Below are 16386 nucleotides of genomic sequence, written 5' to 3' on the forward strand. Positions count from 1 at the left end.
TCGCCCAATCGCATCTCCCCAGAACATCGAATCTCCCCAAAGCCCATTGCATCACCCACAACACCTTACATCAGAGTCCCACTTTATAGCAGAGTATCGCCCCCTTGCATCAGAGTGTGGCAGAGTGCCCCCTTACACATACACTATATTGTCAAAAGTATTGGGACACCTGCCTTTACACACGAACACACACAAACTTTAATGGAATATCAGTCTTCGTCCATAGGGTTCAATATTTAGTTAGCACACTCTTTGCAGTTCTAACAGCTTCAACTATTCTGGGAAGGCTGTCTACAAGGTTTAGGAGTGTGTCTATGGGAATATTTCACCATTCTTCCAATAGTACATTTGTGAGGTCAGGCACTGATGTTGGACGAGAAAGGCCCATCTCTCAGCCTTCACTCTATTTCACCCCAAAGGTATTCTATTGGGTTGAGGTCAGGACTCTGCATTCCAGTCACGTTCCTTCACCCCAAACACACTCATCCATGTCTTTATGGATCTTGCTTTGTGCACTGGTCCAAATCACTTGGTGGGGGGGGGATTATGGTGTGGTGTTGTTTTTCAGGGGTTGGGCTTGGCCCCTAAATTCCAGTGAAGGCAACACTTAAGGTGTCAGCATACCAAGAAATGTTGGACAATTTCATGCTCTCAACTTTGTGGGAAGTTTGAGGAAGGCCCCTTTCTGTTCCAACATGACTGTGCACCAGTGTACAAAGCATAATCCATAAAAGACATGGATGAGCGAGTTTGGGGTGGAGGAGCTTTACTGGGCTGGACAGATTCTTGACCTCAACCCAATAGAACACCTTTGGGATGAATTAGAGCAGAGAATCCCGAGCCAAGCCTACTCGTCCACATCAGTGCCTGACTTCACAAATGCTCTTCCTGGAAGAATGGTCAAACATTCCCAAAGACACACACCTAAACCTTGTGGTCAGCCTGCCCAGAAGAATTGAAGCTGTTGTAGCTGCAAAAGGGTGGGCCAACTCAATAGTGAATCCTCATTGACCACCAAGGGGAGACGTGCTGCCCATCACTGAGCACCAAGGGGAGACGTGCTGCCCATCATTGACCACCAAGGGGAGACGTGCTGCCCATCATTGACCACCAAGGGGAGACGTGCTGCCCATCATTGACCACCAAGGGGAGACGTGCTGCCCATCATTGACACACCAAAGGGAGACATGCTGCCCATCATTGACCACCAAGGGGAGACATGCTGCCCATCATTGACCACCAAGGGGAGACATGCTGCCCATTGACCACCAATGGGATGAACGTGCCCTGGAGTTAAAGGCTAAATGCATCTTTAAAGAAAAATAAATGTATAAAATGAAGAAAAAATGTGTACCCTTCACTTACTTTAGATTGAACAGCAGCCCAGCCATACTGGATCATTCCAGTCAGAAGGAAGAAAGAAATGACTGCAGATCCAGAACTTCCGATTGCCTTTTATATTGTTTCACAAAGATAACACCAAAGACACCAAACTATGGTCATGTGGACGCATTTCACACATACATCTTGTGCTCATTCCAGTCATCTGCAACGAGATATTGGTAACATTAAAAAACACAAGGAGGATGATATGGGGTTTTAGGCCCCAATTATTGCATTAACAACCTTTAAAACACACTGCACTCAATTGTAATATTGACAAGCTAGGCATTTTAAAACAATAAAATGCTTTCCTGGCTTCTAAAAAAATAAAGCATTCAGCAGTAAAAAATATACATAATTTTCACATTAAACAATATGGTTCTAATGCTAACTAATAACCGCACTAAAGCCTAACAAAAAAATAAAAATAAATCAATGATGTGCATTGTGTCTGAATACTGCTCTGTTGGGACCACAAAGAGCTGGAAACCAATGGGAAATCAATCACAATGCATTCTATGCTGTGCCAGGCTGGGCATGAATCAGCAGCAAAGGGCAAATTAATGGCATTGTATACAAACAATGCTACCGTGGGCTTGGGAGGGGGTCCTGTCGAAAGCCTATCTGCAACAAATGGGCAGCAAGAAATCTATGTGCATTGCATCTGAACACTGCTCTGTTGGGACCACAGAGAGCCTGAAACGGGAAATCAGTCGCAATACATTCTATGCTGCGCCAGACTGGGTATGAATCAGCAGCAAAGGCCAAATTAATGGCATTGTATAAAACCAATGCTACAGTGGGCTTGATTGTGCAACACATCATTTGCATTTCATATAACTGGCTCCCCTAGAGCAGCCAATCACTATCTGCATTGCTTATGAATGCTGCTTTGTTGGGACCACAAAAAGTATATGCGCAAGGTGAAATCATTTGCAATGCATTCTACACTGCTCCAAGTTGGGCATATAAATGTGTAGTGGAGGGGAATTAATGGCATTGTAAACAAACAATGCTTCAGTGGGCTTGATTGCACAACACATCATTTGAATTTCATATAAACCAAAGGTCGGCTCTAGTAGAGCAGCCATTTACTATTTACATTGCCTATGAAATGTGCTCTGTTGGGACCACAGAGCATATGCGCAAGGGGAAATCACTGGCAATGCATTCTACACTGCTCCAAGGTGGGCATACTAATGAGCAGCAAACGGGTAGTTAACAGCATTATATACAAACAATGCTACAGTGGGCTTGGGAGGGGGTCCTGTCTAAATCCTGCTCTAGCAAATGGGCAGCAAGCGATATCTACGTGCATTGTGCCTGAACCCTACTCTGTTTTTGCTTGCTACTGGCTACACTATACATGGACATTAATGAATAGTTTTCATTGAAAACTTTCATATGGTTTAAATTATGGACGTTTAAACCTATTTGTGTGGGAATGGCATGTGTCATACCTTTTCCCCTATGGGGAGAAGACATCTTGACCCAGTCCCTAAAGTCTGAACCAAGAATAGGGCACGTTGATTTTGGCCTGGCCAAAGTTTGTTGGCTGTAGTATGGTGCCCTCATACTCTAACCAAGAAAAGCTAAGAACCATTCCAAGATCAAAACACCGAATTCCCAGGAAGAAAGGATAAACAGTTAGAATAGGATCTGCCATTCACTTTATAGGCCATAACCAAACATTTGGACTGCCTGCCATGTTGCCCTAGAAGCAGTTGGAAGAGAGAGAGAGACTGAATCAGATCTAGCCCGGCCTTCTCAGAGGAATGAGCACTCTTCTGCAAGTCCAGCACGAACTGAGATTGACCCAGTCCCTCAGCCTTCTACTTCAGAACAACCTAGCAACCAGACTAGAGGCTTAATTATAGCTTACAATTGAAATGTAAGATGGTCTTCCAACAGCCGCCCTTTACTTCCAGAGAGCGGGGGCTCTCTGTAGACTTTCCCAAGAGGGATCAGACTGAAATCCCTGCTCTCTTTCTTATTCCTAACTCCATCCAGCAATATTTTTGGATCCACAAAATTCAGTGGGTAAACCCAAGCAATGAGTTCTGATTAAAGCTCATAACTCAGGCAGTTGATTGAGCTATATACTTTTTCATTCCTAACGCAGTCAAGCAATATTTTTGGGTCCACAAAATTCAGTGATGAACCCAAGCAATGAGTTATGATTAAAGCTCATAACTCTGACACTGCTTCTATAGCATGTTAGACAATTTATTTTATCATCCTTAACCACTTAAGGACCGCCGCATGGCAATGTACATTGGTGCAATGGCACCGACAGGCACAAGGGCAGCACAGTGGTGTAGTGGTTAGCACTCTCACCTAGCAGTAAGAAGGGTCACTGGTTCAAATCCCAACCACAACACTACCTGCCTGGATTTTGCATGTTCTCCCTGTGCCTACGTGGGTTTCCTCCAGGTACTCCAGTTTCCTCCCACAATCCAAAGACATGCAGGTAGGTTAATTGGCCTCTGTTCAAAATTGGCCCTAGTATATGCATAGGGACCTTGGATTGTGGGCTCCTTGAGGGTAGGGACCAATGTGAGTGTGCAATGTACAGGAATAGGGACAATAGTAGACACTCACTCAGATTGGACTGGTGTCTTTTTTTTAACCTAACTAACTATGAAACTATGAAAGCACGTACATGTACATGCTCGCCTTCCAGCGAGTGGGGGGTCCGATCGGACCCCCCTCCCGCTGGATGCGGCGGTCCGTTTCGCTTTAGGAGCGATCCGGGATGAGGGGATGGCCATTGGTTTCTGGCCATCCCCTCTCGATCTCTCCTGGCGATTGAGAAGTTTCCCCCGCTGCGTATAGTAAACACAGGCAGGGATGCCATTCTCCTCGGGCGGTCTTATTGACCGGACTACGAGGAGAACAGTGAAAGTAAGTGTGCACCAACACTACACTGACATGTAGGCACACATAGACGGACAAAGCACCCCTCCCCCTCCCAGTCACAGTGTCACTGATTGCAGTGATCATTTATTTATTGATCACTGCATTTAGTGTCAGTTGTGACAGTAAAAGCTGTCAGGGCAGTTAATGTTAGGTCCAGGGTAGCCCCCTACCCCCCCAATAAAGGTTTAACCCCCTGATTGCCCCTAGAGTTAACCCTTTCACCCCCTTTTGCCAGTGTCACTAAGCAATCGTTTTTCTGATCGCTGCATTAGTGTCACTGGTGCCGCTAAGTAGCTAGTTATTTTTTTAGGTTCACCGCCAGGTTTTTATAGCGCTAGGTACCCCGATATACTACCCAATAATGGTTTTAACCCCTGATTGCCCCTAGTTAACCCTTTCACCAGCGATCACCGTATAAGTGTCACTGGTGACGCTGGTTAGCCAGTTACTTATTTAGGTTCCCCGTCAGGTTTTTATATAGCGCCAGGGACCCCCATATACTACCTAATAAAGATTTTAACCCCCTGGTTGCCGCTAGTTAACCCTTTCACCAGTGATCTCCGTATAAGTGTTATGGGTGACTCTGGTTAGTTAGTTTGCTTTTTATAGCATCAGGGCACCCACCATTTATTACCTAATAAAGGTTTAAGCCCCTGATCACCCAGCGGGTGATATCAATTAGGTTTTAGGGTCAGGGTCTGCGTCGCCCCAGGTAGCGCTAGGTTAGTGCCAGTACCGCTAACACCCATGCGCACAGCATAAACCTCCCGTAGTGGTATAGAATCTGAACAGATCAATATCTGACTGATCAGATCTATACTAACGTCCCCAGCAGTTTAGGGTTCCAAAAAAACATATTGTTAGCGGGATCAGCCCAGATACCTGCTAGCACCTGCGTTTTGCCCCTCCGCCCAGCCCACCCAAGTGCAGTATCGATCGATCATTGTCACTTACAAAACACTAAACACATAACTGCAGCGTTCGCAGAGTCAGGCCTGATCCCTGCGATTGCTAACAGTTTTTTTGGTAGCGTTTTATATTTAAATTCGGAAGGCAGTGCTTGGTTTTCAGGGTCCCGTACGTGGCCAGGCTCCCAAAAAGTCCCACATATGTGGTATCCCCGTACTCAGGAGAAGCAGCAGAATATATATTTGGGGTGCAATTCTACATTTAACTATGGCATGTGTGAGCAATATATCATTTAGTGACAACTTTTTTGTAAACTTTTTTTTTTGTATCATTATTCAATCACTTGGGACAAAAAAAAAATATTCAATGGGCTCAACATGCCCCTCAGCAATTTCCTTGGGGTGTCTACTTTCCAAAATGGGGTCATTTGGGGGGGGGTTGTGTTATTTTGGCATTTTATGGCCTTCGAAACTGTGATAGGTAGTGAGGAGTGAAATCAAAAATTTGCACCCTTAGAAATCCTGAAGGCAGTGATTGGATTTCGGGGTGCCGTACGCGGCTAGACTCCCAAAAAGTCCCACATATGTGGTATCCCCGTACTCAGGAGAAGCAGCGGATATATTTCGGGGTGCAATTCCACATATAACTATGGCATTTGTGAGCAATATATCATTTAGTGACAACTTTTTGTAAACCTAGCAACCAGGCTATGGCACCTGGTATTCCCAGAAGGTCTCCCATCCAGGTACTAACCAGGCCCAAACCTGCTTAGCATCCGAGATCAGAGGAGATTGGGCACATTCAGGGTGATGAGGCCGAAGGCGATTTTGCTGACCACTCTCAACCCTCTTGACAAACGCCAAGATGGTCACCTCGGCAAACAAGAAGAAAAATAAAACAGTTCGTCGACGCCAACAACATATTAAAAAAAAGGTTATGGCACCTGGTACTCCCAAGCAGTCTCCAACCCAGGTACTAACCAGGCCCGACCCTGCTTATCATCTGAAATCAGACGAGATTGGGCGCATTCAGGGTGATGAGGCCTTAGGGGTTCTTCATTATCTCTCTCAACCCTCTTGACAAAGGCCAAGATGGTCACCTTGGCAAACAAGCAGAAAAAGAAAACAGGTCGTCGACGCCAACAACATATTAAAAAAAGCCTACAGCACCTGTTATTCCCTGACGGTCTCCCATCCAGGTACTAACCAGGCCCGACACTGCTTAGCTTCCGAAATCAAACAAAACAGAGCACATTCAGGGTGATGTGGCTGTAAGCAATCTTGCTGTCCACTCTCAACCCTCTTGACAAACGTCAAGTTGATCACCTCGGCAAACAAGCAGAAAAATTAAATCTGGTCGTCTACACAAACAACATATTACAAAAAAGCCTATGGCACCTGTTATTCCCAGGTGGTCTCCCATCCAGGTACTAACCAAGCCCGACCCTGCTTTGCATCCGAGATCAGACAAGATAAAGAGCATTCAGGGTGATGTGGCTGTAGGCGACCTTGCTGGTCACTCTCAACCCTCTTGACAAACACCAAGATGGTCACTTCGCCAAATTAGTAGAAAAATATAACAGGTTGTCGACGCCAACAACATAATAAAAAAAAAGCCTACGGCACCTGGTATTCCCAAGCTGTCTCCCATCCAGGTACTAACCAGGCCCAACACTGCTTAGCATTCGAGATCAGACGAGATAAGATAAGATCGGGAGCATTCAGGGTGATGTAGCTGTAGGCGATCTTGCTGGCCACTCTCAACCCTCTTGACAAACGTCAAGATGATCACCTCGGCAAATAAGCAGAAAAATAAAACAGGTCGTCTACACCAACAACATATAAAAAAAAGCCTACAGCACCTGGTATTCCCAGGAGGTCTCCCATCCAGGCACCTAAGCAGGCCCGACCCTGCTTAGCATCCAAGATCAGACGAGATTGTGCGCATTCAGGGTGATATGACCTTTGGCGATCTTGCTGGCCACTCTCAAGCCTCTTGACAAACGCTAAGATATTCACCTCGGCAAACAAGCAGAAAAATAAAACTTTGTCGACGCCAACAACATATTAAAAAAAAACTATGGCACCTGTTATTACCAGGCGGTTTCCCATCCAGGTACTAATCAGGCCCGACCCTGCTTAGCATCCGAGATCAGACGAGATAAGACAAGATCGGGAGCATTCAGGGTGATGTGGCCGTAGGCGATCTTGCTGGCCACTCTCAATCCTCTTGACAAACGCCAAGATCGTCACCTCGGCAAACAAGCAGAAAAATAAAACAGGTCGTCGATGCCAACAACATATTAAAAAAAGGTTACGGCACCTGGTATTCCCAAGCAGTCTCCCATCCAGGTACTAACCAGGCCCGTCCCTGCTTAGTATACGAGATCAGACGAGATTGGGTGCATTCAGGGTGATGTGGCTGTAAGAGATCTTGCTGGCCACTCTCAACCCTCTTGACAAACGGCAAGATGGTCAGCTCAGCAAACAAGCAGAAAAATAAAACAGGTCGTCGACGCCAACAACATATTAAAAAGAAGCCTATGGCACATGGTATATCCAAGGCCTGATCCTGCTTAGCATCCGAGAACAGACGAGATCGGGCACATGCAGGGTGATGTGACCAAAAGTGATCTTGCTGGCCCCTCTCAACCCTCTTGATAAACACCAAGATGGTCACCTCGGCAAACAAGCAGAAAAATAAAACGGGTCATCGACGCCAACAGCATATTAAAAAAAAAAGCCTATGGCACCCGGTATTCACAGGTGGTCTCCCATCCAGGTATTAACCAGGCCCAACCCTGCTTATCATCCAAGAATAGACAAGTTCAGGCGCATTCAGGGTGATGTGGCCGTAGGTGATCTTGCTTGCCACTCTCAACCCTCTTGACAAATGCAAAGATGGTCACCTCTGCAAACAAGCAGAAAAACAAGACGTCGTCGACGCCAACAACATATTAAAAAAAAATCTATGGAACCTAGTATTCCGAGGCGGTCTCCCATCCAGGTACTAACCAGACCCGACCCTGCTTAGCATCTGATATCAGATGGTATTAGGCTCATTCAGGGTGATGTGGCCGTAGGGAAACTTAATGGCCACTCTCAACCCTCTTGACAAACGGCAAGATGGTCACCTCGGCAAACAAGCAGAAAAATTAAACAGGTCGTCGATGCTAACAACATTAAAAAAAGCCTACGGAACCAGGTATTTCCAGGCAGTCTCCCATCCAGGTACTAACCAGTCCTGACCCTGCTTAGCATCCGAGATCAGACGAGATCAGGCGCATTCAGAGTGATGTAGCAGTAGGCCATCTTGGTGGCAACTCTCAACCCTCTTGACAAACGCCAAGATGGTCACCTCGGCAAACAAGCAGAAAAATAAAGCAGGTTGTCGACGTCAACAACATATTAAAAAAAAGCCTACGGCACCTGGTATTCCCAGGCGGGCACCCATTCAGGTACTAACAAGGCCTGACCCTGCTTAGCATCCGAAATCAGACGAGATTGGGCGCATTCAGGGTGATGTGGCCTTAGGCAAACTTGCTGGTCACTCTAAACCCTCTTGACAAACGCCAAGATGGTCACCTCGGTAAACAAGCAGAAAAATAAAACAGGTCGTTGACGCCAACAACATATTAAACAAAAAGCCTACGGCACCTGGTATTCCCAAGCGGTCTCCCATCAAGGTACTAACCAGTAGGGATGGCCGAACTGTTCGCCCAGCGGTCGTGTCGCGGCGAATTTCGGCTGTTCGCGGTCCGCCCGTTCGGCCGACTATTGCCGCTGTTCGCCCGGCGGACTTACGTGTTTACTGTATAAAAGAACTTTGACCTATGATGACACATCCATCATGGGGTACAGGACAGCCAATTGAGACATTACAGCACATGGACACTTGGACATTCCCCCTAACTTATTAATAGACCCGATCCGGTGGCCATTTTACATTCTTTCTTCTGTCACTATAGGGAGAGGTTGCTGTGTGGAGCAGGGAGAGACTGCAGTGACCCAAATCACTAGCTATTAGGTCCACCAAAGTTCTATTAAGGACTAATATGGTATAGGTGTAGTTCAGGATATAGGTTTGAGGCACTGCTATTCAAGTCATTGTTGCTGCAGATTGTCTTTTGTCAGGGCTGAGAGAGGGACAGGATGCTGTGTGCAGCAAGGACAGTCAGTTTAATCATTAGCTGTTACTATTAGGTCCACAAAAGTCCTTTTCAGAACTGATATGGTAAAGTAGTACAGGATATAGTTTTGAGTGCTATTCAAGTTATTGTTGCAGGAGCCTGTGTTTTGTCAGTTTAAATAGGGACAGGCAGGAATCTGTGTGTGGCAGTGAGGGACAGTCAGTTTAATCAGTAGCTGTTACTGTTAGGTCCACAAAGGTTCTTTTCAGGACTAGTATGGTAATAGGCTTGTACACGTATAATATTCTTTCTTACAAATATAGAAAGAATATTATACTTGACTGCTGCCCTTCTGCTGCAGTAGTCCTTTATGATTATAGGGACTGAGGTACAGTCTGCTAATCACAACCTACTATTTGCACAAAGGTCCTTCAAAGGTCCTTCTAAGGATAGCAGCAGTGTGATCTGATGCACTTGTCTCAAAAAAGGCCCACACAAAAGAACTTTTAGAATAACGCGCAGAGGCAGCGCCCTGCACAGGCGGAGCTCTGCGGTATGATTCAGTCGGTGTGCTGCCCCTAAGCTGGCCCCCGGAGGGCATCCTGCATCGTTGGAGATGTGCCTCCTCCTCCTCTCTCCTACCAGGCACCCATGTGGAGTCAGTGCCCTCATCATCCCCTACCTCTTCATCGCTGGAGCAAACCTGGCAGTATGCTGCAGCTTGTGGAACATGACTGCTAGATTGCTGTCCTTCTTGAGCATTCCCTCTCTCTGCACTCACGCTACTGCCTTCCTCTAGCTGAGTATCATCATCAGAGCCTAAAAAACACTGGGCATCCTCCTGAAGCATGTACCCAACACTGTGCTCAAAGAGTTCAGGGGACTCCTCAGGAGGACGTGGTGGGTCTAGGGAAGGAGTCACTGATGATGACATTGAGACGAGGGAAGAGGATGCGTTGGCAGCTGCTTTGCTAGTACCCTGAGCCTAGGTGAGAGAGGATGAGGAGGATGAAGAGGGCTTGGTCATCCACTCTACCAAGTCTTCAGTATGATGCGGCTCAACACGTCCAGCTGCCAAAAATAAGGACAAGCGTGTCCCATGGCCACGTGCTGATGACGATGCACCGAGTCCACGACCAGCACTGTTGTCTCTAGACACAGAGCCTGCTTGCCCTCTTTTATCGGCTCGAACCTGTTTGCCTCTCCTTGTTGGCCTTCCAGACATGGTAATGGCCTGAAGGGAGATGGGAAAACCAGAAATTGGGTAGTGTATATTGTGCTGGAGGCACACAACACCCACTAACTCCTGCAGATGCCTTTATTATAGAACAACAGGAATTAAAGGGTAGATACCGGTGTATACTGTGCTGTGCTGGAGGCACACAACACCAACTAACTCCTGCAGATGGCAGATGGCTCAATTAGAGAAGAGCAAAATAGGTGGATAAAGGTGTATACTGCGCTCAGGGCACACAGACAACACCCAGAAACTCCTGCAGATGGCTGATAGCTCAATTACAGAAGAGCAATATAGCTATATAGGTGGATAATGGTGCATACTGCACTCAGGTCACACAGACAACACCCAGAAACTCCTGCAGATGGCTGATAGCTCAATTACAGAAGAGCAATATAGCTATATAGCTGGATAATGGTGTATACTGCACTCAGGGCACACAGACAACACCCAGAAACTCCTGCAGATGGCTTATAGCTCAATTACAGAAGAGCAATATAGCTATATAGGTGGATAATGGACGTTGTATACTGCGTTGAAGGTACACAGAGAACACCCACTAACTCCTGCAGACGCTGGCGGCCTTATATAGTGTGGGGCATGTACTACACAGCCTGAGCTATGATTGGCCACAGGGAATCATGGCTGTCCTCATTGCCGGCGCTGTGATTGGCCAAGCATGTGGGGTCACAGTGCATGCTTGGCCAATCATGAGCCAGCAATGCACTGCGATGGCGCAGAGTTCTGGCTTCGCCGAACGGGCGAAGAGCCGGTGTTCGAGTCGAACATGTGTTCGTCTCAAACACCAAGGTCATCCCTAATGTACATATGTTGACATTGACAGATCTTTCTAGCTACAGGGACCTGTAGTCAGGATGTACACATTATGTATATGGTTTCTGTTTGTGAAAGAAAATATATAAATCATCTTTTTTTGATACCACATATTTATTTGTACAAAGCCCTTTTCCAGGTGTATTGCCTTTTTCCCCTTCCCATTTTTGCTTATGGGATGCCCTTGCTCCTGGGTGCAGGACCAATTTTTGTTTTTCTAGACGATGGGGACATGGCTGCTTTTAAGAGGGAGGTGAGTATAGCACCCTCTAGTGTCAGAGTAGAAAAAAAGCATATTTCTGCCCAGGAATAACCTGAATCATTAAATTGGGTCTGGGTTACTAGAGGCCAGGGCTGGATGACTCCTCTTGGCAGCTCTCTGGTGCCTCCCCATGGTGTCTAGAAGGTTGAAGAATCTTCTAGAACTAGAAGGTAGGGGTTAGGAAGGGCTGACATGAATGTTTATGGGGTCCCCAGAAGTGGGTTGGCAAAGGACTGAGACAACCCCATAAATAGACATGGACCATACCAGCAGGGGAGTTGGGTGGAAGATGGAGAAGCAGTGCTGAGGAGAGGTTGTTGGTGGCCCTTGAGGAAACCCCTGCCGGGAAGGGGTGGTAGCTCAGGCCAGGGGCTCAGGAAAGCTGGCTTGGAAGGATCCTGACTCAGAAGGCAGTGAAAGAATCCATGCCGGAGAGGCAAAGGGAAGGAGCAAGGAGAGACAGTGAGTAGATCAGTGCGGTGCAGGGACGGACAAGGTGAGAGCCTGCCATCTGCAGCAGGCCTCCCTGGAAGACCGCATAGTGCAAAGTCTTCATCTATCCTTGCCCTTGGACGGTGATGGTGAACATTGGCACCCCAGATGTTTTGGAACTAAATTTCCAGTGATGCTCATGCACTCTGCAGTGTAGTTGAGCATCATGGGAAATGTAGTTCCAAAAATCTAGGGTGCCAAGGTTTCCCTTGTTTCCCAAGGTGACCATCTTGGCATTTGTCAAGAGGGCTGAGGCTGCCCAAGAAGATTGCCTATGGGCACATGACCCTGAAAACGCCTCATCTCAAAGGCTAGGCAGGGTCGGGCCTGGTTAGTACCTGGGTGGGAGACCGCCTGGGAATACCCAGTGCCACAGGCTTCTTCTTTCTTTTTTTTGGCGTTGACTTGTTTTTTTCCCTTGTATCCCAAGGTGACCATCTTGGTATTTGTCAAGAGGGTTGAGGGTGCCCAAAGAGATTGCCTACAGCCACATTTCCTTGAAAGCGCCCAATGTCATCTGATCTTGGAGACTAAGCAGGGTCGGACATGCTTAGTACCTGGATGGGAGACTGCCTGGGAATACCCAGTGCTACAGGCTTCTTTTTTTTTTTTTTTTTTTTGGCGTTGACTTGTTTTTTCCCTTGTATCCCAAGGTGACCATCTTGGCATTTGTCAAGAGGGTTGAGCGTGCGCAAAGAGATTGCCTACAGCCACATCACCCTGAAAGCGACAAATCTCGTCTTATCTCGGAGGCTAAGCAGCGTCGGGCCTGATTCATACCTGGATGGGAGACCGCCTGGGATTACCAGGTGCCGTCATTTTTTTTTTTGGCGTTGACTTTTTTCCCCCTTGTTTCCCAAGGTGAGGATCTTGGTGTTTGTCAAGAGAGTTGAGGGTGCCCAAAGAATTTGTCTATGGCCACATCATCCTGAAAGCGCCCCAACTCGTCGCATCTCTGAGGCTAAGCAGGGGCGGGCCTGGTTAGTACTGGGAAAACCAGGTGCTGTAGGTTTCTTTATTTTTGGCGTTGGCTTGTTTTTTTCCCTTCTTTCTCAAGGTGACCATCTTGGCGTTTGTCAAAGAGGGTTGAGGATGCCCAAGAGATTGCTTACGGGCCATATCACCATGAAAGCGCCCAATCTCATCTGATCTCCGAGGCTACGCAGGGTCGGGCCTAGTGACCATCTTTGCATTTGTCAAGAGGGATGAGGGTGCCCAAAGAGATTGCCTATGGGTAGGGTCGGGCCTGGTAAGTACCTGGATGGGAGACCGCTTGGGAATGCAAAGTGCTGTAGGTTTCCTTTTTTTTTTTTTTTTTTTGGGGCGTTGACTTATTTTTTCCCTCGTTTCCCAAGGTGAATCTTGGTGTTTGTCAAGGGGATTGAGGATGTCCAAAAAGATTTGCTATGGCCACATCACCTTGAAAGAGCCCCATCTTGTCTCACCTCGGGGGCTAAGCAGGGGCTAAGCCTGGTTAATACCTGGATGGCAGACCACCTGGGAATACCAGGCCCCTGGGCTTCTTTTCTTTTTTTGCATTTACTTGTTTTTTTCCCTTGTTTGCCAAGGTGACTATCTTGGCGTTTGTCAAGATGGTTCAGGGCATCCAAAGAAATTGCCTATGGCCACATCACCCTGAAAGCAACCAATCTCGTCTAATCTCGGAGGCTAAGCAGGGTCAGGCCTGGATAGTGCCTGGATGGGAGACTGCCTGGGAATACCAGGTGGCATAGGCTTCTTTTTTTCATTTTTTTTTTTTTTGCCGTTGACTTATTTTCCCTTGTTTACCAAGGTGACCATCTTGGCGTTTTTCAAGAGTGTTCAGGGTCCCCAAAGCTATTGCCTAAGGCCACATCTCCCTGAAAGCAACTGATCTCGTCTGATCTCGGAGGCTTTGCAGGGTCGGGCCTGGTTAGAACCTGGGTGGGAGATAGGGATGAGCTTCGTGTTCGAGTCGAACGCATGTTCGACTCGAACATTGGTCGTTCGTGCGTTCGCCGAATTCCGAACGTTTGGGCCGTTCGCGGCAAAATTCGTGTGGCCCACAATGCACTGCGATGGCGCAATGCATTGCTGTCTCACGATTGGCCAAGCATGCACTGTGACCCCGCATGCTTGGCCAATCGCAGCGCCAGTAGCGGGAAGAGCAATGGTTGGCCACAGGCATCCTGCCTGTGGCCAATCATAGCTCAGACTGTGTAGTGCACGCCCCACACTATATAAAGCTGCCTTTCAGGCGGCCTCGTGTAGTGTTTGTTAGCATCTGAAGCAGTGGGTGTTCTGTGTACCTTCAACACAGTTACACACCAATCGTTTTTGGCTGATTTACTATTTTGCTCTTGTGTAGTGGTTACTGTCTGTGCCCTGACCGCAGTATACACCACTATATTCACCTCACCTATATAGCTAGTGATCTAGCTTTAATAATAGAGCTTGCAGTCAGTAGTGTTAGTGCGTGCTGTCTGCGTGCTCTGTACCCAGTACATACCACTATATACACCTACATAGCTGTTCTCTATTTGAGCCCGATTGTCATTTGCTGGAGTTATTGGAAGTTGTGTGTGCCTCCAGCACAGCACAGTATACATCTGTATATACCCCTTTAACTCTGCTGTTTTCTTGTTATTGTCTGCGTGCCCTGACCACAGTATACACCGTGATATTCACCTCACCTATATAGCTAGTGGTCCATCTTTAACAATAGAGCTTGCAGTCAGCAGTGTCACTCAGGAGATAGTGCGTGCTGTGTGCCTGCTCTGTACCCAGTACATACCGCTATTATCCACCTACATAGCTGTTCTGTATTTGGGCCCGATTGGCATCTGCTGGAGTTATTGGAAGTTGTGTGTGCTTCCAGCACAGCACAGTATACATCTGTATATACCCCTTTAACTCTGCTGTTCTATAAAAAAGGCATCTGCAGGAGTTAGTGGGTGTTGTGTGCCTCCAGCACAATATAAACTACCCAACTACTGTTTTACCCAACTCCCTTCAGGCCATTACCATGTCTGGAAGGCCAGCAAGGAGAGGCAGACAGGCGCGAGCCGATAAAAGAGGGCAAGCAGGCTCTGTGTCTAGAGACAACAGTGCTGGTCGGGGACGCGGTGCATTGTCATCAGCACGTGGCCATGGGACATGCTTGTCCTTCTTTTCTGCAGCTGGACATGTTGAACCGCAACATGCCAACGACTTGGTAGAGTGGATGACCAAGCCCTCTTCATCCTCCTCATCCTCTCTCACCCAGTCTCAGGGTAGTAGAAAAGCAGCTGCCAACACATCGTCGTCCCTCCTCTCAATGTCATCATCAGTGACTCCTTCCCTAGACCCACCACGTCCTCCTGAGGAGTCTCCTGAACTCTTTGAGCACAGTGTTGGGTACATGCTCCAGGAGGATGCCCAGTGTTTGGTGGGCTCTGATGATGACACTCAGCTAGAGGAAGGCAGTAGCGTGAGCACAGAGAGAGGGGATGCTCAAGAAGGACAGCAATCTGGCAGTAATGTTCCACAAGCTGCAGCATACTGCCAGGTTTGCTACAGCGATGAAGAGGGAGGGGATGATGAGGGCACTGACTCCACGTGGGTGCCTGGAAGGAGGGAGGAGGAGGAGGAGGAGGAGGAGGAGGCACATGTCCAACGAGGCAGGATGCCCTCCGGGGGCCAGCTTAGGGGCAGCACACCGACTGAATCACACCGCAGAGCTCCGCCTGCGCAGAGCGCTTCCTCTGCGCAGAGCGCTTCCTCTGCGCGTTATTCTAAAAGTTCTTTGGTGTGGGCCTTTTTTGAGACGAGTGCATCAGATCGCACCGCTGCTATTTGCAACATATGTCTCAAGCGTATCTCACGTGGCCAAAACATCAGCCGCTTGGGCACCACATGCTTGACCAGACATATGTTGACCTGCCATGCAGCTCGTTGGCAAGCATACCTCAAAGACCCACACCAAAGAACAAAGCGGACCTCTCCTTGCTCCTCATCAGCTGGCATCTCCAACCCCACTAGACCTTCAGTCCTCTCTGAAACCTGCTCTGAGAGGAATGAAGGTGTAGAATTAGGTGTGTCACAGCCAAGTGCTTCCGGGAACTCTGCTAGTGGTACATCCACGTCCGATTATAGCAGACAAATGTCCCTGCCCCAGCTGCTGGACCGGCGGAAGAAATTTACTCCCAGCCATCCACATGCCCAGCGGTTGAATGCTAGCTTGGCTAAATTGCTAGCACTTCA

At 47.6% G+C, this 16386-nt stretch overlaps 11 pseudogenes; 1 reads left to right on the forward strand and 10 right to left on the reverse strand.

The window, feature by feature from the left end:
* Positions 1-5915: 5915 nt before the first annotated feature.
* On the reverse strand, positions 5916-6034 carry LOC143958590 (5S ribosomal RNA; annotated as a pseudogene).
* Positions 6035-6368: 334 nt separating this feature from the next.
* On the reverse strand, positions 6369-6487 carry LOC143958301 (5S ribosomal RNA; annotated as a pseudogene).
* A 109-nt stretch (positions 6488-6596) lies between these two features.
* On the reverse strand, positions 6597-6715 carry LOC143958706 (5S ribosomal RNA; annotated as a pseudogene).
* A 109-nt stretch (positions 6716-6824) lies between these two features.
* On the reverse strand, positions 6825-6953 carry LOC143958747 (5S ribosomal RNA; annotated as a pseudogene).
* Positions 6954-7060: 107 nt separating this feature from the next.
* On the reverse strand, positions 7061-7180 carry LOC143958507 (5S ribosomal RNA; annotated as a pseudogene).
* A 105-nt stretch (positions 7181-7285) lies between these two features.
* LOC143958687 (5S ribosomal RNA) lies at positions 7286-7414 on the reverse strand (annotated as a pseudogene).
* A 107-nt stretch (positions 7415-7521) lies between these two features.
* Positions 7522-7640, reverse strand: LOC143958656 (5S ribosomal RNA; annotated as a pseudogene).
* A 311-nt stretch (positions 7641-7951) lies between these two features.
* LOC143958797 (5S ribosomal RNA) lies at positions 7952-8070 on the reverse strand (annotated as a pseudogene).
* Positions 8071-8400: 330 nt separating this feature from the next.
* LOC143958824 (5S ribosomal RNA) lies at positions 8401-8519 on the reverse strand (annotated as a pseudogene).
* Positions 8520-8627: 108 nt separating this feature from the next.
* On the reverse strand, positions 8628-8746 carry LOC143958595 (5S ribosomal RNA; annotated as a pseudogene).
* A 5036-nt stretch (positions 8747-13782) lies between these two features.
* LOC143958718 (5S ribosomal RNA) lies at positions 13783-13901 on the forward strand (annotated as a pseudogene).
* The last annotated feature ends 2485 nt before the right edge of the window (positions 13902-16386 follow it).

Source organism: Lithobates pipiens, unplaced genomic scaffold (assembly GCF_037356315.1).
Source record: "Lithobates pipiens isolate NorthernLeopardFrog02 unplaced genomic scaffold, aLitPip1_a1.2 Scaffold_61, whole genome shotgun sequence".
Taxonomy (NCBI): domain Eukaryota; kingdom Metazoa; phylum Chordata; class Amphibia; order Anura; family Ranidae; genus Lithobates; species Lithobates pipiens.